Below are 27,327 nucleotides of genomic sequence, written 5' to 3'. Positions count from 1 at the left end.
CCATTTCGATCAACCAACCAGAAAGCCTGATAGGCTTTTCGGGGAAGTGCCCATATTGTGAGGCAAGGGGACAACAAAATGGCCTGACACTAGCTTGGGAGCGGTGATTATGGGAATTTTCGAATGTCCTGAATGATCCCTGTTGTTTTGTGTAATAAACGACAGTTCTAACTTGCCCTTGGGAGCTGAACGGGTATGCTCATAGTAACCCCCATACATCTGGCATACCTAAGACAACAACCAGTTCTCGGGCAACATCATGAGACCATAGAGAATCACAGGGTTGATGGACATTTTAGTTGCCTTTAAGCCAGGGACCACTTGGTAGCTTTAATAACATCAGCATTTACCTGTACTGAGTCCTGACCTTGATATCATTGGAAACATGAATGCCTAGGTATTCAATACCTAACGTTTTCCAAAGGAGACCAGAGTTGTCAAGATGCAATTTGAGACAGGGTCTGATAAGGGTTATAGCTACCGTCTTCTCTATAGTAAACCTGCATCCTGAAACACTAGAATAGTGTGTAATCTCTTCTAAAAAAGGAGGGAGAGAGTTATGAGGGTCTTTCCAGAAAGGCAAAGTTGTCATCTGCATATGCAGATGCCTTCATTTGCAAAGATTGAGGTCCCACCACTTCAATTTTGTGCATAATCTATATATGCTGAAGGAGAGGTTCAAGATATAAAATAAATAAAAGGGAGTACCGGGGGAAGCCTTCCTTGGTTCCACAATGTAGAGCAGAATAGGGGGAGAATGTCCATTGACAGAAATCACAGCTGTAAGATGCTGAAACAGAGTAAATATTAGGGAAATCTATGCCGATGTAAAACCTTCCGCTAAAAATGCCCATCCCACTCAGCCGATTCAATTCTCATCAACTAGCGTGACTGGTCTTAAAGGTCTGTCAGTTTCTTAGCCATGTCTGCAGGATCACAGAGTAGACGAGTATTTGCTGAAGAGATCCTGCCCTTAAAGAAGACTGGTCTTTATGGATTAATGTAGTCAAAACGAATTGTAGTCACATTGCCAAGATTTGATCAAAAATCTTTGCTTCTGCATTACTGAGGGGAATGGCCCTGTATCTTTCACCAGAAGGAAATTGTTTCCTTGCTTTGGAATGATATGTATCCTGGGATAAAAAAGTGCCCTATATTCTTTTTATCAGAGTTTTAAAATGTGAATAGAGCCACCAGTTTAAAACAGAGAGAGTGTATCTATAAACGTACAGAATCAACCTATCGGTAGGTTGTCTAGGCCCAGGGAATTTCCCTGTCTTAGTTTGGCAATGGATAGTTTAACATTGGCCAACATCATATCATGCCTTATGGCAGAAAGTTCAGATGGAGAGATGGTTTGTCGTGTGGGGTGAGGAACATTGTGTAAGTAGGCATCGATTTGATATCCAGTCGGATACAATTTGGGAGTATAGTATTTAGCAATCAGACTTACTATATGTTCATCTAGTACGGTAATGTTCCCTTAGGTGACAGTGAACCTAATACAATTTGGGAGTATAGTATTTAGCAATCAGACTTACTATATATTCATCTAGTATGGTAATGTTTCCTTAGGTGACAGTGAACCTAATACAGGACAGTAATATGGTCACATTGACATTTGCATAGTGGGCACCGTTACATTCTCAATGGTTCCACGGTTACAGAGGAGCCATAGCTAACTGAGGCTTTCCTGGGACCGCTGTGGGTGTAGGTGTAGTGTGGTGAAGTGAGCTAGTTGAAGAGCTTTGTCTTGAGTGATTTGCAGAAGGATGAATGGGAGGTCTCATTCCTTAGGGTCGTAGGCAGGGCCTTCCAATGTTTAGGTGCTAGAAATAGGAAGCTGTAGCCTTCGAATGTACATCTTTTGAATGTAGGAACATTAAGCTGATTGGAATGATGTGTTCGCCTGGGTCTGGAGGAGGTGGCTCAGACTATTTTTTCTGAGGGATCGGGGGGGCTGTGATTGAAAAGCACGTGTGGGTTATGGCTAGGGTCTTGAAGAGTATATGTTCTTTGACCGGGAGCTAGTGAGCAGCACACCTTGCGTGGAAGATGTGCTCCCATTTTGGAATGCTTGGTGCTGCCCTGAGCATATTATTTGGGATTATTTGTATTCTGTTGAAGTTTTTTTCCAATGTGCCGGCGAATAGGGTGTTACAGTAGTCCAGTTTGGCCCCAATGGTAACTCTGGCTATGGAGAGGCAGTTTTCCATGGGTAAGTAAGGCTTTTAAGTAGGTGGCAAGTAAATAAACTGCTTTGCTGTCACTGTCAAAGAATTTAGAAGGAAATGTCAACATAATGCAGGATGCTTTATGTAAACTCTGCTTGTAATGCTCGAGTTTTACTTCTATCAGAGTCTTTAACTTCTCTGGGGTTGACACTTGCGAATAATCTATTTATATAGTCTTGAGAGACTCAAGGGAATTTGCTGCATCCTGCTCTACTATTTTATGTCTCAGACCTACATGACCTAAAATGTGGTCCCAAAGAACAGCCTTATAACCATCCCAGATTAAAACAGAGCAATATTCCCCATCTTGTTTAGTTTGAAGAGTTCTTGTGTGAATTGCTCTTTTGAGGTTTGAAAATCATGGGAGTAAATTAGGTCAGTATTAAGGCACAATTCAGTGCTTCTATTTGTTATTGCATACCGATCCAGGGTAAAAACAACAGAATCATGGTCTGATTGATTGATTGATTGATTGCTTGATTGATAGGTTATTTATAACGTGCTTAACACTCAGAGGTTTCTAAGCGCGGACCCGGGGAGCAAACCTGTGTTGCTTCGTGTCATCTTGCTTCCAAGGCGAGAATGTTGCCGCTAAGCTTTCCTCCCAAGATTAGAAGGGGGGAGATTTAAGCTCTGTGGACATGTGCCACCTATTCAAAAACAGATAGTGAATACTGGAGTAGGAAAAATTAACTGGAAGTACAAAGTATATTACAATGTCTCAGGGTTACATTACCTCCATACATCTTGCAGCTCATTGTCCTCAGTTGCTCTGTGCTCCTTTAAGGAACTACCCATGCACTGTGATGTCCTGTCAAGCACATAGACCAAGCGTAGATTACAATCACCGCTATTTACAAGGGAACAGCAGTTAATGGTCTGACCCATCTGGGATAAGTTCCTCCACAAGCCAGGATCAGCCTGATTGGGACCATGAAGATTTAAGATTGCCATCAGAGGTGTGCTGATCAGACAATTTACCAAAACTCACCTTACAGAATTATCGGTCGTTGATTTAAGGATTCATATTAGACTTGTCTTATGAATTAGGATAACCGCACCACATTTAGGTCTCTTAGGTCCCTTTGCCTTGGAATAAAATATCTGAACCACCTATTGGCTCTGAACTCTTCCAGTTTCATTTTTGAAAAGGCACATTTCCTGAATAAGAGCCACATGGGTATCAAGCTTCCGTTGATGTGACAGGACCAGTTGTCTCTTGATAGGGGGCCTTAAATCCTTATAATGCCATGTAATAATGTTCACCATAAGAGGGCTGTCGTTAAGGGAGATGCAAGCATGGTATGTGTGGCATTAAAGTCCATAATAGATAGATTGTTGAACCATCTGAGGAAGGGGGTTTCCCACAAGGTTAGTATAATGCCAAATGTATTAATTGTAGCTGAAAAACTCCACTTTGCTTCAGCATTGTAAACATATGCAGAGAACACTTAGGAAAGAAAAGAGAGAGCAATAATGAAGTTGCAACTTTCCATTACAGACAAACAACTGTTATACTAAGAACAAATCCCCAGAGTGATCCACGGAAATGGTATGCCGCTAGAGGAGCCATCTCCCCAAGCAACACAAGTTCTCCCCAACGCCTGTGGCAAAAAGCTCACTTTGCAAAATACACAGGGAAAATGGGAGGGGAAGGGGAGCACCAGTGACCAGATCACATTTGTTCGTTTAATATGAATAATTGAAAAAATGCAGATAACAGCCAAAAGATGCCTCGGCAAATGCCTGAGCGGTTACCATAATACCACAACGTTTGCTATTATCAGATTACTAAGATTGACAAGGAAGGTTCCTTGGATTTCAGAATAGACCTAGATTTGTACCTCTCTCAATGATTCACTTGAGAAGTTGTAGCTTCATCCAGAGAACCTGGCCTAGGCCTGGTATGAGGGACCTTTTAAAAGCGAAATCTAGACAGCCTGCTATCAATTCCCAGTGTGCTAGTCTTGTATTCCAAACTTCTAAAGAAGAGGAGGAGTGGGCCTCCTGAGCAACTGTACCAGCTACCAGGGTCTCCATGGGTTCTTCTGATACAAATTGAAGATATTAAGAGGGATCCGCAGGATTGTCGAAAAATATTATGAAGCCATTCAAGCTGTTAACAATCACTCTTGCTGCTGCGCATAGGCCATAACTCAGGCCTCTCCAGTTAAATTCCATTCAATGCTCCAGGAATTGCTTCCTCTTTACCATTATGGGATTGAAGAAGTCGTGGCTTATGGTGACAGAATAATCTTGGAAAGATAACTTCCCAGACTTTTTCCTGACTTCCTCCATTAACTTGAGTAAGTTGAGTACATATCATAATACACAGGCTATTAGAGGTCTCCGATTTGCTTCCCATGCTTATGACAGGGGATGATTCCAGTGCATGTACTCTGTCTCCAATGAGGGTGAGAAGTTAATTTGTAGTAGCTACGGAAGCCACTTCTCAAGCCAGATCTTTTGGTCTGGGCCCTCTCACCCCTTGGATACATTGAATTGCCTGATATTCTTGCATCTGTTTCTGCCTTCTAAAACATGAATCTAGATTAAACAGCCTGCCTTGACGATATTCCATACCTTCAACACTATGTTGAAAAGGGGAAGATCCTTTCCTCTGCATAGTTGAGGCTCACAGTACATTGTTTCATGTCAGAGCAGAACATGTCATCTCCTCTTGTACCTCCTTAGTGTGCTGGTCTGTTGAATGATGGTGAGTTCAGACAGAACCGCATGCAGGTCGCTCTGGAATAACCTTTCATCCCATGAAGGTGAGGGTTTGCGTTGGGAGGAGAATGGGGATATAGACTTCTCGCCTGCAAATATCAAGCCTTTTTACAAACACACTGCAAACTAGGGGCAAGTGCTTGAGTCTGTATGCAGGATGGCTAAAAATGCAACTGTATGAGACTTTCAGAACTTGGGCAAGAATCACACAAAAAAAGATTAGCATTGGCCTTCAATGCAAATTGTTCCATAAGCAGTCTATTGATATCAGGTGTCAGTGCACCATTCCAAGATGGCCACATCTATTGTGGCAAAGCAGCTGGAAGTAAATATAAAAAAAGAGTCCTCAGCCACCATCCTTTTCAGGCGGACCAGAAACTCAGATGGCCTGCTTTGGTGGTGTGGCTCTTCCACCTCAGGTTTTCTCTGGCTGCAGGTGCATGGAGCACACTAAAAGGGGCAGTGAGGAAGTTCTACTCAGGGATATCAGCACCAGTAGTAGTAGTAGTAGTAGTAGTAGTAGTAGTAGTAGTAGTAGTAATAGTGGTTGAGATTATTTGGTTAAAATGTACTTTCCAGAACACAGCAGAATATAATTACAATACAGATCAGTAAGCAAAGCCCACATTTCAAAATTGCATACAATAAATCACAGAATCAATTAATAATAAATACAAGCGCCTACTTCAACTAGTAATCTGTCAATAGAATTATCAATAACAAGTGTTAAGAACTGTTCACAATATATTACTGATAAAGGCATTAACACCCCATTATAAAAGATGCACCTTGTTAATTAGCTTTCTTTGGTAACTCCAGGCATGGCAAATGTACTGGCTCACTCCAGTTAAAGTTCTATCATTATCAGCACTTCTACAATGGTGATCGGTATCGGATAAAAAGGTGATGCCAAATTTATAGAGGACCTGTAACAATTATTGGGATCTTATGAGTCAACAGTGTGAACATAAGAAAATGAAATGTATTCCGGTTTCAGCATGTTTTGAGTGACATAAAACACAGCATTTGATGGTTTTCTAGGTTTCACCATCTACCTACTAACGATGAAACTGGCAGCATACGTAGGCAGAATTTAAAATGCAAAGTTTACATGCCAGTGGGAAATAAAATATAACGGTAGTGTTCACTTCCAGTGCATGTTATAATCATCAAATAGTCTAGCAAAAGAGGAGAGATACACGTGTATCTAAACTGATGATTCCGAAATTCCCAGAATTTCTTTTTTGTTATGGCTTTATCTTCTTTTAATGACATTTCAGGGTAAAAACATTTGTTCTGTAGACCAATGCGAAGGAGGACGAACTTTACATATATCAGCCATAGGATGGGCCAAGCTTCATTTTTCATTGAAATCTCTTGTGATTAAAGCCTACACTCATTGTCTGTGGGTCTGAACCAGGTTCTAATCCATAGTCCTAGTGACATAAAAGACAAACATTTGAAACTACTACGGAAACCCAATTCAATGTGTGGTGGGCCTTTGGTGTAGATTGTGAAAGAGAAAGGAGTTGTTCTAAAAACTTGTTTTCAGACCTCATCAAAGGGGTAGTATGACCTGGCCCCCACAATTCACCCCTGTATGTTGCTTCTGGGATTACTTTGGTCCCATATACCTTTATAGGAGTGATACTACATAGCCTCCTAGATCATTGTTGAACTTTAAAATCCGAGTCCATGAGCCATTAGCAGCAAGCCGGATATCCAAATACCCATACATAGTTACAAAATGTAACGGATTACTGCCAATTTCAAAATGCTGCAAATGTATCAATCCACGGCCTGTAATCATAACTTTAATTTTCTTGGTGTTGATAGATAGATCTTATTTACTGCAGTAATCATTAAATGACGTCAAGAGGATTGTATGGAAATTTCCTTTTCAAGCTAATAATACACCCTCTTCTGCATAAAATAAGATTGCCCATCGTTTATTATTACACATAGGTACATTAGTAGCGGTAGAGATTAAGGGGCCGATTCATGGAACAAACGTGCGCCGAAAATCTTCGCGCAAGCAGGCGCAAGCGGAAAAAAACAGGCGCACGCGCACGCGTGCGATTCATGGAAGTCCCTGCGCGTGTTTACCTCGGGATGTGCGCCAAACCCGTGCATGGCGCACACGTCACTGCAACATCCCGAAAGACGTGCGCGACGCGCACAGTGAAAGCGCACAACCTCGGCGCATACACTAGAAAGTGGGCGGAACACGGGGCGTAACGCGCGGAATGGAGAACAACTCGCGAAAACAAGGGCGTAACTGGGGATGTACTGCAGGGAAGTAGACGGAACGCCCACACGCACCCGAACCACACGTATTCATGGAATCGAATAGGGCAAAGCCACGCACAGCGAAAGACACGCACAAGCCGATACACGTCCGCCACACGAGGGCAGGCGGTAGCGTCCCTGCGCATTACAAAAGTGGCAACATACAGCAATTGTGCGAGCGGGGCACGTGTATTTCGGGGTTGCGCGGGAAGTTACACACGCGATTGAGCGGGGTACGTGTATTCCGGGGGTTAGCGGGAAGTCACATACGCGATCTGGCCTGGGGGAGCGGGCTACGTGTATTTCAGGGGTTCGCGTGAACATTTTCACGCGATCGGGCCTGGGGGAGCGGGCTATGTGTATTACAGGGGTTCGCGTGAACTTCTACACGCGATCGGGCCTGGGGGAGCGGGCTACGTGTATTTCAGGGGTTCGCGTGAACATTTACACGCGATCGGGCCTGGGGGAGCGGGCTACGCGTATTTCGGGGGCGTGCGGGAAGTGACACACGCGTTTGAGCGGGGTACGTGTATTTCGGGGGTGCGCGGGAAGTTACACACGTGATTGAGCGGGGTACGTGTATTTCGGGGGTGCGCGGGAAGTTACACACGCAATTCCATCAGGGTACGTGTATTACAGGTGTGCACGATATCAACAGGGTACGTGTATTACAGGGGTGCGCGGGGAGCAGCACACGTGAATTGCACGTGTGGGTCCTCCCAGGTGTTCCCTCTACACCCTCCACGGCCCCTGCAGGTGGCTCTCACCACAGGGGCCTACCCAGCACATGTCATGCAGGCACCCCACCCACCATGCCCATGCCCACCAGCCAACCCACATGTCAACTTGCACTACTCCCCCCAACGCATGTCCCCCTGCACCCCCAGCCACCAGGGGCAGCCTCCACCAGGCCCCCACCCATGTCCCCCACCACCCCCACCCCCCAGTCACCAGGGGCACCTGCCAGCAGGCCCCCACCCATGTCCAACTCATGTTCCCCACCACCCCCACCCACCAGCACTGTGGGGCACCTGCCAGCAGGCCCCCACCCATGTCCAACTCATGTTCCCCACCACCCCACCCCCCAGCCACCAGGGGCAGCCTCCACCAGGCACCCACCCATGTCTCACACCACCCACACCCCTCCAGCAGTGCAGGGGCACCCACCACCAGGCCCCCACCCATGTCTCCCACCACCCCCACCCCCCAGCCACCAGGGGCATCCTCCACCAGGCCCCCACCCATGTCTCACACCACCCCCACCCCCCAGCCACCAGGGGCAGCCTCCACCAGGCCCCCACCCATGTCTCACACCACCCCCACCCCCCAGCCACCAGGGGCAGCCTCCACCAGGCCCCCACCCATGTCTCACACCACCCCCACCCCCCAGCACTGTGGGGCACCTGCCAGCAGGCCCCCACCCATGTCCAACTCATGTTCCCCACCACCCCCACCCCCCAGCACTGTGGGGCACCTGCCAGCAGGCCCCCACCCATGTCCAACTCATGTTCCCCACCACCCCCACCCCCCAGCAGTGCAGGGGCAGCCTCCACCAGGCCCCCCCATGTCCAACTCATGTTCCCCACCACCCCCACCCCCCAGCACTGTGTGGCACCTGCCAGCAGGCCCCCACCCATGTCCAACTCATGTTCCCCACCACCCCCACCCACCAGCAGTGCAGGGGCAGCCTCCACCAGGCCCCCCCCCTGTCTCCCACCACCCCCACCCCCCAGCAGTGCAGGGGCACCCACCACCAGGCCCCCACCCATGTCTCCCACCACCCCCACCCCCCAGCCACCAGGGGCAGCATCCACCAGGCCCACACCCATGTCTCACACCACCCCCACCCCCCAGCAGTGCAGGGGCACCCACCACCAGGCCCCCACCCATGTCTCCCACCACCCCCACCCCCCAGCCACCAGGGGCAGCATCCACCAGGCCCACACCCATGTCTCACACCACCCCCACCCCCCAGCAGTGCAGGGACAGCCTCCACCAGGCCCCCCCATGTCCAACTCATGTTCCCCACCACCCCCACCCCCCAGCACTGTGGGGCACCTGCCAGCAGGCCCCCACCCATGTCCAACTCATGTTCCCCACCCCCCCACCCCCCAGCAGTGCAGGGGCAGCCTCCACCAGGCCCCCCCAATGTCCAACTCATGTTCCCCACCACCCCCACCCCCCAGCACTGTGGGGCACCTGCCAGCAGGCCCCCACCCATGTCCAACTCATGTTCCCCACCACCCCCACCCCAGCAGTGCAGGGGCTGCCTCCACCAGGCCCCCCCATGTCCAACTCATGTTCCCCACCACCCCCACCCCCCAGCACTGTGGGGCACCTGCCAGCAGGCCCCCACCCATGTCCAACTCATGTTCCCCACCACCCCCACCCCCCAGCACTGTGTGGCACCTGCCAGCAGGCCCCCACCCATGTGCAACTCATGTACCCCTGCACCCCCACCCCCAGCACTGTGGGGCACCTGCCAGCAGGCCCCCACCCATGTCCAACTCATGTTCCCCACCACCCCACCCCCCAGCCACCAGGGGCAGCCTCCACCAGGCACCCACCCATTTCTCACACCACCCCCACCCCTCCAGCAGTGCAGGGGCACCCACCACCAGGCCCCCACCCATGTCTCCCACCACCCCCACCCCCAGCCACCAGGGGCAGCCTCCAACAGGCCCCCACCCATGTCTCACACCACCCCCACCCCCCAGCCACCAGGGGCAGCCTCCACCAGGCCCCCACCCATGTCTCACACCACCTCCACCCCCCAACTCATGTTCCCCACCACCCCCACCCCCCAGTAGTGCAGGGGCAGCCTCCACCAGGCCCCCACCCATGTCCAACTCATGTTCCCCACCACCCCCACCCCCCAGCACTGTGGGGCACCTGCCAGCAGGCCCCCACCCATGTCCAACTCATGTTCCCCACCACCCCCACCCCCCAGCACTGTGGGGCACCTGCCAGCAGGCCCCCACCCATGTCCAACTCATGTTCCCCACCACCCCCACCCCCCAGCAGTGCAGGGGCAGCCTCCACCAGGCCCCCACCCATGTCCAACTCATGTTCCCCACCCCCCCCACCCCCCAGCACTGTGGGGCACCTGCCAGAAGGCCCCCACCTATGTCCAACTCATGTTCCCCACCACCCTCACCCCCCAGCACTGTGGGGTACCTGCCAGCAGGCCCCACCCATGTCTCCCACCACCCCCACCCCCCAGCAGTGCAGGGGCAGCCTCCACCAGGCCCCCACCCATGTCTCCCACCACCCCCACCCCCCAGCCACCATGGCCAGCCCTCACCAGGCCCCCACTCATGTCCCCTATCACCCCCACCCCCCAGCCACCATGGGCAGCCTCCACCAGGTCCTCACAATCCCCAATCATGTGCGTTATGGTCAGCCTCCACAGCCAAAAAGCCCTACCAAGTAACCCATTCACCCACATGGAAATGGAAATTACATGTTACACCCCCAATGTTCATAAAGCAAATGAACCCATGCCCGTCACACACAATGGATGCAATTGAATGGGAAAACACCCAACATGACATGCATGAAACCAATGAGATGATACCACACAGTGAAGTATGAAAACAAAATTGTATTAAAAAAAAAAGAATGCAAAAGAAATGAAACAAACTACAATGGCAATGAAAAAAAGATAAGCTGCATGTCCGTTTAAAAAAATAAAAACACCAAATCCTAATCCAAAAAAATGTTGTCCAAAGTCAAATGAAAAATAAAATCAATCCAATGAAGAACTATGTACAAAACATCCAAGGGTCCATGAGCCCAACTGAACAAAGGAAACCTACAAAAAACTAGGGGTGTACCGAATAGTGAAATTACTATTCGGCCGAATACCGAATAGTTAGCAAAACTATTCGGCCGAAGCCGAATAGTGAGCCGAATAGTTGTTTTTTTAAATACATTGTCCAGCACATGAGAAATACTGCTTCGCAAGACAGTAAAGAGCATGTGAATGCGCGCATCATGGATGCACACATTCAGCTGCCCTTTTTCAACCCCATTTGAGAATTTGCACAACCAAAAGAGGCCCTAGAAATAATTTTTAAATTGGCCCCATATTGCACATTTTCAGCCAGCTTAACCCTTTTCCTATGGGAAAATTTGGCCAATACTGCGATGCGCCGCAACGGAGGGGGTGGGGGGGACATGGGAGAACATCACGGGACAATGGAGGGGGTGGGGGGACATTGCAGAACACCACGGGACAACGGAGGGGGTGGGGGGGACATGGGAGAACATTGCGGGACAACGGAGGGGGTGGGGGGGCACCATAAAAATAAAAAATAAAAGCATTGCAAGGATCCTGCTAGGATCGGACTCCAAGTGGCTTGCTCTGTCCCACTATCTCTCTCCTGCTTATCCTTCTATCTTCAACCTCTTTTTCTCTCTCTCTCTTCCTTACACTCTGTCTTCCTCTCTGCCTGTCTCTCTCGCCCTCTAGGTGCCTCTCTCTCTCTATCCATACCTCTGTCTCCCTCTCTCTCTCGCACTATTTTAATCTTTCACACTGTTTCCCTGTCTGTTTCTTTTTCTCTCACTCCTCCCTTTGTTTCCCTCTCTCTCCCTTTCTCTCTCTCTCCCGCTTTCTCTCCCTGTAGCTCTCTCTCTGTTTCTCTCTATCTGTACCTCACTTCCCCTCTCTCTCCTCCCTCTGCTTCTCTCTCTGTCTCTCGCTCTCCCGCTGTCTCTCACTCTCTGCATATATGTGCTTTACTCCATCCCCCCTCCCCATCTCTCTCTATATCTACCCCTCTTCCTCTGCCACTCGCTCTGCCCGGCCCATCATGTACCCCCTTTGCAAGCGATGCCCTTCACAGCCTGTATTTCTCGTATTACCTCATGCCCACTAGGACGGTTTTACTGTGATGGTTTTGAAGGAAGACGTGCCCTGGGTGAGGGTACGCTTAGCCTTTGCTTTTATAATGCTAGCCTTTTGCTTTGTGTGCATGACAGCTCATCTCTGCCCTTTGCCTAGCACCGTGCCAACCTTTGGAGCTTTAGTTGAAGGCTCCAAGCATCCCTGACACACATCACTTCCCAGAGCTAGACATGCTTCTATGCTGCTATTTGTTTGCTAAATCAAAGAAACAGGATAAGCCTCAAACTTTAAAATAGGACTACAACTTGGCAGTGACATTGGTAGCGTGGCGGGGCAGAGTTCTGCGATGTACTCTTGTGGGCAGTGACTACATATTCTAGAATGCTAATGCAGGTCGAAAGCTGTTTTCCCAAATGCAAGCCATGCCATTGTATTGCAAGTAAACGCAGTTCAAACTGTGCCAGTGCATTCTTCTTTCACCATGTTATTGGGGGTTGTGGGAGGGGGGGGGGTGCATGTACAGGCCCACTCTGAGAAGTAATCCAGAATTTCCTTTAAGGATCGCGAGATAGCCTAAATACACATATTTTAAAATAAAATGCTTTGAGTACTATGCAGTAAATGAAGGCATTATTTCCCCATTAGCCGGCTAGTTGGCATGGGGAGGAAACTTTGCAGGCAAGCATGGATCCAGTGTTTGAAGCGCTAGGGTGGTGTGAGAGAACTCTAGGAAAAGAGCCACTGCACGTGGCAGGGTATTTGGGTCCTGGGATTGGGGTGAAAGGGATAAACAAATACCACTCAACTCACAGGCATTTGCCGGCTGCAACCCATAAAGCAGGCCTCATACCTCTGCAAAGACTTGAATAGGTCCTCACATCCACACAAAAAATACACGGTTTCAACCCCCCCTCTCCCCCTGCAGACACAAGGTATGAGTAAAGGTATGAGTAAAAAGTATGCCGTACCCCCCCTTGCCCCCCTCCCCCATACCCCCCCTCCCGCAGGGCACCACAGCACATAGAATGGCACACAGACACGGAGAGCACGCTTTATCAGAAGAGCTGGACTCACAACACACGTATACATTTTTATAAATATACGAACAAAAGACTTACCTGATGCCGCCTCGATGTCCGTCTTTCTTCTGGTCGTCTTCTTCTAGTCTCGGCCTCGGTGCAGGGTATTTTTCTTGTGCTGCTTGCAGCAGCCAGTAAACTGTCAGCTTACTGGCTACTGCTGCTTTTCCCACTGTCCTACTTTCTAGGATTGGCTATCGTCTCTCACATTGAGAGACGATTGGCAATCATAGAAAGAGGACTTACAAAAAAAAAAAAAAAGATTTTTTTTTTTTAACTTCGGCTTCGAGCAAGTATTCCAGGAACCTTCGGCCGAAGCCGAATAGCTGATTTTCAGCCGAAATTCGGCCGAATACTTACTCGAAGCCAAAGTTCGGTACAGCCCTACAAAAAACCCTAACTAAAATGCAACTATATACAAAAAGTGGAGCAGTGTCCGTCGACTCCAAATCATAAGAACAAACAAAGGAAACCTAAAACTAAAGAACTATATACAAAGGCGGCGGGCAAGTCCAGCGGCTCACTCTGTGGTGTTCCGGGCCAGGGCATCATCGAACTCCTGTTCGATGTCCCGGAGGCGGTCCTGTTCCATGGCCCCGAGGGTCCTCAGGGACGACGCCGTGTCCTCCTCCAACCCCCGGCGGATTGCCTCGAGGCACTTGGCCCGCCTCAGGGCCCTCCGCATGGAGTTCTCCGCCCTGACCATTGTGAGCCGTGCCTCTTCCGCCCGCCGCCGCTCTATGGCGTGGCCCAAGCGCTGCCACACGGAAGACACTCTCTGTCCTGGGTCCTCCTGCCCTCCGGCCGATGCCTGCCCCTCCGATGTCGAAGGCCCCGAGCCTTCATGGCTCCCACCATGTTGCTGCTGCTGCTATGCCTCTGCCCGTGCACTGCCTCCTGCTGCCTGCACATCCTCCGCCGGCTGGGGTGCAGTCGTAGATGTGGCCACCCCTGCTGGACGTCCGACTCCCGACTGTGGCAGGGATGCCTCCTCCACCAGCCTGGCCGCACCGTCAGAGGCAGCTCCACAGGGCACCCAGGTGACTGATGGGTGGGAAGATGGCACAGAGGACGACTGGCGCGTAGGGGGTCCAGTTGAGGAGGGGGTCGGGGCAAGCCCCATCAGACGGAGGAATCCGGCCTGGATGACCTGTCCCAGCAGGCTGACGTGGTCAACGAGCCATTCGAGATGACGTGCAGTCTCTCCATGAAAAGACTGCAGGTCACCTCGCATGGCCCGTTGATGCAACGCCACACCAGCCAGGACAGGCTCAACCCGGACCTGGATAGCCACGTCCGCAGGCAGAGGAAGGCCAGTTGACGTGAGCTCATCCCCTGCCTGAAAACGGGTCTGGACGTAGGCATCCCTGCTGGTGCAAGATGATGCAGGGACAGGATCGGGGACAGGATTGCACACAGGCACCTCCGCGGCGGCCTGTGCTGCCTCCTGTCCCTGGTCCTGCACTGCACCACTAGCACCAGTGGGATCCCGACCTCCAGACCCCATCTCTGGTGCTTGCACGGCCTCCTCCTCCACCAAACCCCCCACCAACCTGGATGACTCTGTGCCATCTTCCCCTGTTGGGCCCTGTGGGGTCCCAGCTGCCCCTTCTGTTGCCGAGGAGTCCAACTCCAACCTCTGCCTCTTGGACCTCCTCCCGGCAGCTGCGGCCTGGGACGCGGCACCGGACTCCTCACTCCCCGACGAGATGACAACACGGGAGGGGAGCCGGGCCTTGCGTCTCCGGCTGGCAGTGGGATCCCCGCCGCTGTGCTCCACAGCACCTTCTCCGCCCTCTTCATCAGTTGACGCTGCAGACAGGGAGAAACAAAACACAGGCATCAGGCATCAGGGCACTGTACAATGGACACATACACAAATGACAGTTGCACATGAGTGGCATTGGCAAACCTCAGACATGTCATCACAATCCCCAACACACATGTCATTACAACTCGCACACATGAGCCATACCACAGCCATATCACAACTGCCACCACCATCCATACACATACAACAGCATGAGCAGCCAAAGGTGAGCCAGACATACAACACAGGAAGTGCACCACACATGTCCACACACCACCACACGTGCATGCATGTGTACACCTCTGCCAAGTGTCGCACTGTTCAGACGGGCATCCATGTCACATCTGCCAATCAGGCTTCCACATACCGCTGTCAGATGCATCCATGTTGCATCACTGTTGCACCCTTGTCAAATACACACACATGCACATGTACACAGTGCTGATACATGCAGCCGAAAACAACATACATGCGTGACATCACGGACATGTCTACTTACATACACATTCATCCAAACATGTGTGCCCACACAACTGCATTTGGCATGCAAGCCTACACACACAAGCACCATCCATGTCTCACACATTACAGCCCTCACATGTGTCAGCCCCACGGCCCTGTACACCCCCACCCATACTCGACCCCATTCAAACAGATGTGCAACCTGCACACTACCGAATAATCACCACACGCATTGCTCACAATCAGGATGCATGTACACTCACCGCTCAACTCCAGACGGGTCTGCTTCTCTAGGACCTTGACTTGGAGCGCTGGGGATATGCGTTCCAGGACCCTCATCTGTTCTTCCGACAAGTGGCCCCGGCGCCCCTTGGCATCCGCTGCCTTCAAGAGGCACCGGGCCTTGTTCAGGGTCCTGGACCTGAAGTCCTCCCAGCGCTTCCTGACATGTTGTAAGTCGCGGACTGCCACCCCCTCCGCGTAGATGGCAGTCACGATGTCAGTCCAGATCCGAGTCCGTCCTTCCTTGTCGGCGCCGGAACTTCCGAAGAGGGCATCATACTGCCCCAGGACTTGCTCCACCAGGACACCAACTTCGGTGGCACTGAAGCTGGTGAACCTCTGCCTCTCTGGCCGGGGGTTGTCAGTGGTCACAGATGGTGTTTGCCCCGACATGACAACCCCAGAGGCAGGAGTGGGTGGGCAACTGGGTCCTGGGGCTGGGCTGTGGAGCGATGGAATCCCAGTCGGGAGTCTTCGGTTCCAGCAGGGGTGGTCACAGCAACAGCACCCCTGGCTGATGTGCAGGCAGCAAATGGCAGTGCACGTGGGCAGCAGGCAGTCAGGCAGCAGCAGATGGCAGGTGGGAGCGTGCTCGGGGCTCTGGGGGGCAGTAGTTCGGCCTTCTGGGCAGGAGCGTGGTCTTCCGTGTGCATACGCGTGGCCAGCTTGATAGGGAGTGATTTGGCACGTGAAAAATCTGCACGTCAGCGTGTAATTCGAGGAAAGGCCCTTAGCGCGTAAGCGCGTCTGCACGCATACACATTTTCATTGGACAGAAGGCCCCTCAAGCGCAAGCGCCCCTGTGACGTGACGCGTACAGAGGTGCATGCGCATTTCAGCGCGCGTGAAAAACTGCACGTCCGCGTGTAATACGAGGAAAGGGCCATGCGCGTATGCACGGCAGCACGCATATGCGATTTCATTGGACCAAAGGCCCTTAGCGCGTGAGCGCGTCTGTGACGTGACGAGCGCAGGTGTTTCCCTCATTGCACGTGATGACAGAACACACGTGGATTTCCACCAATCGCGTGTGAAAGTTCCCGGCACCCCGGAACACACGTACCCAGGCTAATCGCGGGTGGAACTTCCCCTGCACCCTGAAATACACGTACCCTGCTGAAATTGCGTGTGGAACTTCCCATGCACCCTGAAATACACGTACCCTGATGGAATCGCGTGTGGAACTTCCCGCGCAACCCATGGAATAGACGTACCCTGCTGAAATCGCGTGTGTGACTTCCCCTGCACCCTGAAATACACGTACCCTGCTGATATCGCGTGTGTAACTTCACGCGCACCCCTGAAATACACGTACCCTGCTGAAATCGCGTGTGGAACTTCCCCTGCACCCTGAAATACACGTACCCTGATGGAATCGTGTGTGGAACTTCCCGCGCACCCCTGGAATACACGTACCCTGCTGAAATTGCGTGTGGAACTTCCCCTGCACCCTGAAATACACGTACCCTGATGGAATCGCGTGTGGAACTTCCCGCGCACCCCTGGAATACACGTACCCTGCTGAAATCGCGTGTGCAACTTCCCCTGCACCCCGAAAAATACACGTACCCTGAAGGAATCGCGTGTGGAACTTCCCGCCCATCCCTGAGATACGCGTACCCTGCTCGCACGGGCCCAATCGCGTGTGGAAATTCCTGCGCACCCCTGAAATACACGTACCCTGCTGGAATTGCGTGTGTAACTTCCCCTGCACCCTGTAATACACGTACCCTGCTGATATCGCGTGTGGAACTTCCCCTGCACCCTGAAATACACGTACCCTGATGGAATTGCGTGTGGAACTTCCCGCGCACCCCTGGAATACACATACCCTGCTGAAATCGCGTGTGGAACTTCCCCTGCACCCTGAAATACACGTACCCTGATGGAATTGCGTGTGGAACTTCCCGCGCACCCCTGGAATACACGTACCCTGCTGAAATCGCGTGTGCAACTTCCCCTGCACCCCGAAATACACGTACCCTGATGGAATCGCGTGTGGAACTTCCCGCGCACCCCTGGAATACACGTACCCTGCTGAAATCGCGTGTGGAACTTCCCCTGCACCCTGAAATACACGTACCCTGATGGAATCGTGTGTGGAACTTCCCGCGCACCCCTGGAATACATGTACCCTGCTGAAATCGCGTGTGCAACTTCCCCTGCACCCCGAAATACACGTACCCTGATGGAATCGCGTGTGGAACTTCCCGCGCACCCCTGGAATACACGTACCCTGCTGAAATCGCGTATGGAACTTCCCCTGCACCCTGAAATACACATACCCTGATGGAATCGCGTGTGGAACTTCCCGCGCACCCCTGGAATACACATACCCTGCTGAAATCGCGTGTGCAACTTCCCCTGCACCCCGAAATACACGTACCCTGAAGGAATCGCGTGTGGAACTTCCCGCGCACCCCTGAGATACGCGTACCCTGCTCGCACGGGCCCAATCGCGTGTGGAAATTCCCGCGCACCCCTGAAATACACGTACCCTGCTGGAATCGTGTGTGTAACTTCCCCTGCACCCTGTAATACACGTACCCTGCTGATATCGCGTGTGGAACTTCACGCGCACCCCGAAATACACGTACCCTGATGGATTCGCGTGTGGAACTTCATGCGCACCCCGAAATACACGTACCCTGATGGAATCGCGTGTGGAACTTCCCGCGCACCCCTGAGATACGCGTACCCTGCTCGCACGGGCCCAATCGCATGTGGAAATTCCCACGCACCCCTGAAATACACGTACCATGATGAAATCGCGTGTGGAACTTCCCGCGCACCCCTGAAATACGCGTACCCTGCTCGCACGGGGCCAATCACGTGAGGTACTTCCCGCACACCCCAGTGATACACGTAGCCCGCTTGCTGTGCTGGTACAGGGTTAGCGCAGCCCTTTGCGCTGGATTGGGTATATTGATGGCTTTTCCCTGCGCGAGAGGCGTTCTTGGGGGCGTAACTGGCGCTGCTGCAGGGTCGCTGCGCCACTGTGCGCCACGGCTGGTTTTGGTGGCTGGAATCCATGAATACGCTGTGCGCGGAAATGGATTCTTGGGCACTCGGCTGGCGCAGGGATTCGCACGCGCACACTGTGCGCCAGCCGCGTGCGCCACTTGTGCGCTGAATTCTATGAATTACCCCCTAAATCATTGACTATCCCATCTGTATATAAACTGAAGATGTGGAGGGCTAAGGCACACCCTCGCCTCACACCCTCTCAATTCCATTTTTTTTTCCATGGTCTCCCATTGTTGGTCATATCTCACTGAAGCTGTATTGGACGGGTACACTAGTTAAATGGCATCAATCAAATTATCGCGTATATCCTTTGATGCTAGAAAGTACCACAACTTTGACCTATTTAGAGAGTCAAATGCAGTGCTAAGGTCAAGAACGGCCATGTACAGCTAATTCTGAAGGAATAGGAAAAGATGGAAGCACGGTCCAACAGGGTCCTGGCCCTTTTTTAACCTTGCTTGAGCCGCTAAAAGAAGGATATCGTCAGCTACAGATTTCCTTACTTTGCCTGGAATTAATTTACCAAATATCTTATCTAGGATATCTAAAAATGAAATGGATCTGTATATTGCCGGAATAGATCTATCTCCCTTCTTAAAAATCAGTATGATTAGTACTGAGGTCTAAACATGTCTTATTGGGCCCCATATAATTACATCTTCTTTGATCAGATCAACTGGGATGCCATCAGGGGGCTCGATGCTTTATCAGATTTTGTGGAGTGGGGGGACAGCCTCTTTGACCTTCTCCAGTCTAAAGTTAGTATTTGCCATATCATTCCTTTCTCCAGTCATGTCAATGTTTTCAGGTAAATCTCTTACGATATACAAGCTAGCAAAGTGATATTGCCAACAGGATCCATACCTTGATGAATGAAATACCAAAATCCTTTTACATCATTCTCATTTATGAGTGACTGTAATTCATCCCACTTTTGTAGACACAGGTTTTTCTTCTTTCTCACTTCTGATTGTTCGTGTTGCGTCTTGAGGTGACTCATTTATTTTCTTATATAATTCTGTTTTTTCCTAATAGCTTTTCAAACGTTGTTCTTAGTTGTTTTTCACTCATCAAACCAGGATAATTTGGAAGAGTAACCTGGGCTTCCTGTTTTTCCTCGGTGTGGTAAAGTCTGGGGCAATTTTACCTACCTGCTCCTCGTATACTTCCACTGCACTTCTAGCTTCAGTTTGCTCATCCAATTTTAATTCCATGTGGGGTAAACCGTACAAGACCACGTCTCCTACACCATCTCTTTGGAGAAAGCTTCTGCTCTATAATCGTTAGTTCTAGCTTTTCAGACTCAGATGAAACATTGTTATTTGGTTTGATTCTTTGTTCAGTCCCATTAGAGGACACCATGTCTCAGACCCAATTGCCTCTCTTTTTGTAGGTTCTGATTCTGATAGGTCTAACCCGGATCCGGTTTTGATGAGAAACAAACCCTCACATTGACCAACATCTGTTGTCCTCTTGATCTTTCACCCAAGTACACTAAGGTGGCCTCTTGGTGAGAAATGTCTGAATAGTGCTTGCATTTCACCTAGAGATGGAGCCCCAAAAACATAGTTTCAGGATTCTCTGTGTTGGAGATGTCTCCCCCAGGATTGAACAGTGCTAAACTGTGATTGTAAACCCTTCTCACGGCACGTTCCATAGTGTAGGATTTTAGGTCTTATTTATTCATGGAAGAGGGTCTGTAATACATTCAGAAGAAATGTAATGAACCTACTAAGGAAATTCTTTGGCTTGCCCTTTCTCCCGGCAGAATTCTCTTGTCAGTATGAGTACATATTGCATAGCTAAGCGTCCTCAAAGTGTGACAAACTCTGTGCACGTGTGACTAAAAGGTCCCTGGGGCGCAGCTGCTGGTAAAATACACAGATGTCCATTTTCTTTTTAAATAGTAAATGTGTCTCTTTGTATAAACAGATATTAGAAGGAAGACTGTGGGCTCATAATAGTGTGTTACCATGGGTATACTTGTTTATTTTGTGGCGTTATACAAGAATAGTTTGAATGCGTGTGGCTGACAGGTAATGAGATTGTATGTATGCCGTTCTGTACGCAGTGTGTGTGTGTGGCAGAGGGTACGAATATATAACCCACTATTTCAGTTACTAAGTTAAATCCTGAGACTTAATAAACACTCCTGCTGACTTGGTACATGAAACAGTATAGAAGGGAACCAGGTTTCTGCCGTGGAAAATTATACTTAGGCTATGACAATAAATCAGGCTGCATTTCTTCAGTCTGACATGTTTTGTTACTCGGCTGTGTCTTTTAGCGTTCATTCTGGTTTGTTCTGATCATTTCTGTACTGCGTAGCCAAACATTTATCTTGAACTCTCGTGACGTGAAAGTACTTTTCTTTTAAGTGCGATATTGTGCGGCTTGGTGCAATATGTCTTCCACTGAGAAAGCACTGAAATAGGATAGGGTATTAGCTACTGTCTGCCATCATCTTTTAAAAATCGGCACAGGTGTCCAGTGTAGCATTTATATAAAAAGCACTATCAAAGCCAATGAGTTGTGACTGTCATTTTTCAAGTGCAGCCTCAAACAGTCTGTGGTGCACACAGTGGCAGCTGATGTTTTTTTTTCTAGTGGCAGGGTCTACATATTTTCCATGAATTTGCTTGAGCAAGTGCACCAAACCCAAACCATTGAGAGTATGCGGGGGAGAGGGGGTGCCTTGGGGAATGGTCTGCTCCTCAGAATTTTTCTGAAAAACTGAGTAAAACGTACAATTCATTCTGTAGTGGAAAACATGGAAAACAGCTCACCACACCAAGAGTACCCAGGAGCATTTTAGAAAACATTTCAATGAATACATGGAAAAGCCATGAGAACTCCCTCAACAATATATGCCAGCATTTCCATTTAAATAACAGTTGAGGTTGCTCGCCGTCCTTTAAATACTTAGTAGGTAGAAGTTAGAAGGTTTAGTGCTAACCTAGCTCAGAAAAGCGTAGAGTTGACTGGGTTGAGGCATTTTATTTACAGGGCATTAGCAGCCTGAGGGCCTCAATTAGAGTTTGGCAGTGCAGTAAACAAGTGACAGGAAAGGATTACCACCACTTGTGCCAGACTCCCTAATTTAGAAACTCATGAATTCCACCAAGTTTTGCTTGGAGGATATTTCCTCCTCCACCCAAACATAGACGCACACCCCCACAAACCATACACCGGGACCAGACCAAACAAGGGACAATACACAATTACACACATACAATGAAACTACTCCCCACCCAGAGTCCACCAGAAACCAACTAATCTCCACCCCTCCTCTTTTTGACTCCCTCACACAACTCACGTATTACACACGCACAATGCACAAGTAAAATGACCCGCCAAAAACACACAAACCACACACCACATGCTAATCATACTAAAATACCAAAAAACTCAGACACTGGATGGCCCCCTTCCAGATGCAACAAACCCAGTGCACACAACAAAGCAGTCCTAGAAAGCTCACATGCACAGATGACAGTTTCTCCTGGTTCTGCACGCACCAACAGAAGAGCACCAACTCTATCCTATCCCTCTCGCCCTCACTAACCAACCCCACCCACTTTTCTTACAGAGCCACGTGAGCACCTGGAAACCAAGCAAATGGCAGTAGTGTGCGGTATAAATCAACATAACATAACATAACACATCCATTATCACATGCAGTAACTACTGATCCCCCAGGAGACCTTTGGAACTCCACAATGGGGAATAACCAAAAGGTCAGTCTGATTCAAAATCAAAATGAGCCTTCCCATCACTCTATGCTTGCTGTATGCGATAACAGTATTGGAGTTTGCCAGCACACTCTAACTGGAACAAGTCATTTAGTTATGGCACACAGCTTTTTTCAATTTTTTTCAGCAAGCTGTTTCCACCTGTTGATCGGAGAAGCATGCTTTTGTAGTGAACAGCACCGTGCATTGAATTTAAATAATTTTACTACAAAGATGAAATGACAAGATATATGATTTTCTTTTTCAAATAGGTATCTCAGTGATTCACATCCCACTTTAGCAGAATTGTGGCACTGTAATCATTAGCTTGTGTGTATTTTATTAACCTGCTAATGGATGGGGTGCATAAGGTGCATAGATTGTGTCTGTCCTCCCACATAAATAATATTCAATGTGTTGTTCTGACCTCACATTTTAAGAATCCACTAAATAAACTGGTTAGCTTTTCAATAATGGTAAAATAATGTATAATCTAATGCAATCTGTTTTTAGGGTAACCATCACAATAACACATACAATAAGGGGGGCATTGTCAGATTGGTTGGAGCAGAAAAACGCTTTCCTTTTATTCTTCAACCCATTTTCCTTCTGACACAAGGCAGAGGAGGGGCACGAAGTGGCCATACCATCCACGCCATGCTTTCTTCCACGTCTTGGGTAAGCACTTTGTTTTACAGCTAAATGAGATTTTTATGCAGGCATGAAACAGATGGTTTCCAATGCAATATGCCTCAGATTAGAACCTGCTAATGAGCAGACAGATTCCATTGTAGCCCATTATACAAGGATGTCTGCAAAGCAAATTTGAAGGCAGTGTTTTACATCACCAGCAGAGAGTAATACTGACCAGTACAGGTGATGTTGCCTTATTTTACTCGTTAGTTTTGCTCTCCGCTTTGAGAGTGATGGAAATTGCATGCAGTGGACCCACATTAACTAACAGTGGTGGAGAACAAGACCCAGCCATTATCAACTGCCTCATCGAAATAAATGACTGGATGAGCATCAGAAGCCTCATACTCAATCCCTACAAAACAGAAATCATGATCATGCCCAACAACCCGTCGAACCAGCACCACATCCCATGGCCTCTTGAAATGGGAAACCGACCGGAATCTTCCAAATTGATTAAAAACCTATGACATGACCTAACACTCGAATCAGAATTCCACGCAGTAGCAAAGAAGTGCTTCTTCCAGGTACACACAATCAAACAGATCCTACATTTCCTAATCTTCCCAAATAGAACATTTGCTGTCATCTCCATTGTCATGTCAAGAATAGAAAACGCCAACTGCATCTAACTCAGAATGCCACTATAACGCACCAAAAAACAACAGCGGATACAGAAAGTGGCAGCAAGTCTTCTCCTCAGACTCAATAAGAGAGAACATGTCACACCAGCACTGACAACACTACACTCGCTACCAGTCAAACAAAAAAAAAATTCAAACCACTCTATGTAACCCACAGAGCAATTCAGGCCAAGGAGAAGAATACATACAAGGAGACATCTCCATCTACAAACCAAAAAGGACACTAAGGTTCAGCAATGATATTTGCCTTGAACCAAAACAATACGCAATGCAGACATTTTGTGGATCAACGTTCTCCTCCATGTTGGCAAAACTTTGGAATTAACTCCCTAAGGAAATACGAACAACAGAAAATCACCTAAAATTCAGGAAACTACCAACCCATGGCTCTTTAACTCACTAAGCTGATCAGTAAACACTGTTGAAGACGAACAATACACATATCACAAGAGGAAACACCCAAAATAACCAAACCTTATGATCCAAAACCTGGATACCCAATAGAATAAAGCAATTCATGCAAACCAAAATACAAATTTGATCCCTGCCAGACCATCTTAACCAATGCAAAGAAAGGCATGAACTATGTCCATCACTAACCCTACTAAACATTTTCCAATATCCTGCTTACCCTCAAACACCAAACTAAATAGATACATACCTCTGCCACAGTGGAAACATAAAACCACCCCAAACTGCACACGCTCTGCAACACCCACCCAAACCCAACAAGCCACAGAAAACTAAAGCTCATACACACAAATTATCCCACACACACTCATACACTGACACCACCTAACCACTACCAAATACACACAATCAAAGCGAGCACACAGTGACAATTTTTTTCCCAAACTGAAGCTACCAACAGTGACTCAAAGCTCTCTAGCACTTGCCCTCGCGATCCCACTAACCAAGCCCTCCCTCCCACGAGCCCTACTTCCTTTTCAGATCCGCCAGAGCAACTGGAGAGCATGAAAATCATAGCAGTGTGTATAAATCACAGTAACATAACATCACATAAGTGAAAATGTAAGCGGTGCCCTGCAGGCAAATGCAGTTTGGTCTAATATGACCCCATCATTGGTTTTCAGTGATTTCTTCAATTTGAATACATATATCATAACATATGTCATACAAAATAGGCATCGTCTTAATCTGTAAAAATGTCTGATAACGTTGAGAAAATAAATACAGACTTAAATCACCATAGACCAAAAAACTGATTCTACATGCTCAGTGAAACATGTTTTTAGTGTGATTAATTCTGATTATGAATATGTGAAAATAATAATATGTGCTTTTACATGTGCACTGTGTGCATTCTATTTGGACAAAGGTTAAATGCTTGTAACCTATTGTTGCATATTAACACAGTGTTTGTGATCAATCATTGCTATTTAAAAATACATGGTTTTGATAATAATGCCTTATTGGAGTGTTGTATATGTTTGAATACATATCTCTTTATGAATGTGATATGTGTGATGGCCCCCCTTGCCTACACAAGGGTAGCATTTACAAGCTTTGTAAAATTGCAAAATCTATTTAAATTAGTTTCTTCTGGGATACTTTGTGTTCATATGTTGCCAATTCCTCATTCCAGAGGGGAAAAGGGAAGTGTTCATATTTTTAAATCTATCTAGTATTGCCCACTATATGATATTTTCACCCTGCATCTGCCCAACAATGTATGCCAGTATTATCACTGTAAGAATCCATTCATGTTGTCCGTGGCCATTGCATACCAGCACGCCACTGCACACACATTTTCATGCTGGCTATTATGTGCCCAATATGTAACAGCATGATTATACAACAACACATGTTCATACTAGCTGTGAACAATATATGCCTGGATACGACTAAGAATAACACAATGTTCTCATGCATTGCCACAGTAATTCATGTTCATGTTGCTTGCACCCACAATATATGACACCATGGGCCTGTGCCCAATAAATATGCCAGAAATGCCATAGTAACATGATGCACCTTCACACAACCCCCAGCACAGGTACAAACCCACACAGACACACACATACACACACTAGATGTACCTGCTCTCTCTCAAACACACAATCAAATATGTGAACATGCCCATACATAAAAAATACTGAGAGGTTCATGTTTAACAAGCTGGGGCAACAAAATGAATATGAATAATGGTTTCTCGGCACCAGGCGTGGATCCAGATAGTCCCTCAGTCAGGTGATGACTGATTCAGAATGCATACAGAGCCCCCTCAGGCAGCACCTTTTGTAACCGCTGAATCTGCAACTTGTGTTCAGCACATACACACCACCCACATGTGCAGAGCTTTACAGTGTCCCACAACTGACACTCCTCCTTTTGATAAAAAATACTCTCACGAAATATGTGGCTCGGGAACCATCCAATTGTAAAGGGATCCATGTTTCAAAGCATGTTACCATACCATGATAAGTATTTTGACTACATTTGTAAAATTCCTCTTTTTTAGAAAGTCATGTTCCTGGTCACCTATAAAAAGGTCTGAATCCCTCCATTACTAAAAAGGCTGGCCTGTCCCATTTCCAAGCACTAAACTATAGGCCTATTAGTAATACCCCGTTTTTTATTGAAGATTTTAGATTATGTTGTGTATACTCTGATTTTAGAATATTTTAATAGTCACAAAGTGTTACATGAAAAGCAATCGGGTTTTGATGTTGCTGGACTTATCAGCGGCTTTTGACCGTTTTGTTGTTCACCAGATGGAAGCAGGTGGCATCATTCTCTGATGCCACCACAGCCTCTATAAAATCCTTTTTGAGCAATAGATTATGCAGTATGTCTAGTGACTCGGCCAAAGCAATACCAAGAACCCTGCATTTGGAGTCCCTCAGGGAACCTGCCTGTCGCTATTCTTGTACAACATCTTTACAGTCCCACACTTTAAGTTGTTGGTTAAAAAAGGTATTGAGTTTGGATGGTGGAGAACGGTCTCGCTTTAAATAATGAAACGACCCAACTAATGGTAGTGGGGAAGCAAATAAAGTTTACATTCTTGGTGATAAATACAAGAGGTTTAAGGTGGCAGGCTGTGATCTGGAAACCAAAACGAAGGTAAAAACCCTGGGCATCTATTTGGACCAACATCTTTGCATGAATGCACAAGTGAATAGCTTGATATCATCGTCAGCATATTACATAAAACTGTTTACCCAAATTCGGCTGTTTATGTGAAATTTTAGCTAGAGCCATCATAGGGTCAAAGATCGACTATTGTAGCAGTCTCCTTGTGGGTATTAACAAGTCAGAGTATGCCAGACTTCAGGTCATACAAAATAGCGCAGTGAGAGCAGTTGCTGGTTTGAGAAAAAGAGATCATGTAACCAAAATATGAAGAGATCTACACTGATTACCTATTGAGGAAAGGATTAAGTTCTGTCTGTAATTGTGCACAAAAGCCTTATAGGCATTGGTCCTAAATATTTGAGTGAGGCTTTATCTGTGAAGATCAATATGAGAAC

The sequence above is a fragment of the Ambystoma mexicanum genome, chromosome 1q (assembly GCF_040938575.1).
Source record: "Ambystoma mexicanum isolate Mex_15411 chromosome 1q, UKY_AmexF1_1, whole genome shotgun sequence".
Classification (NCBI taxonomy): Eukaryota; Metazoa; Chordata; class Amphibia; order Caudata; family Ambystomatidae; genus Ambystoma; species Ambystoma mexicanum.
The sequence above is the reverse complement of the archived record's forward strand: the minus strand, read 5'-3'. Positions refer to the sequence as shown.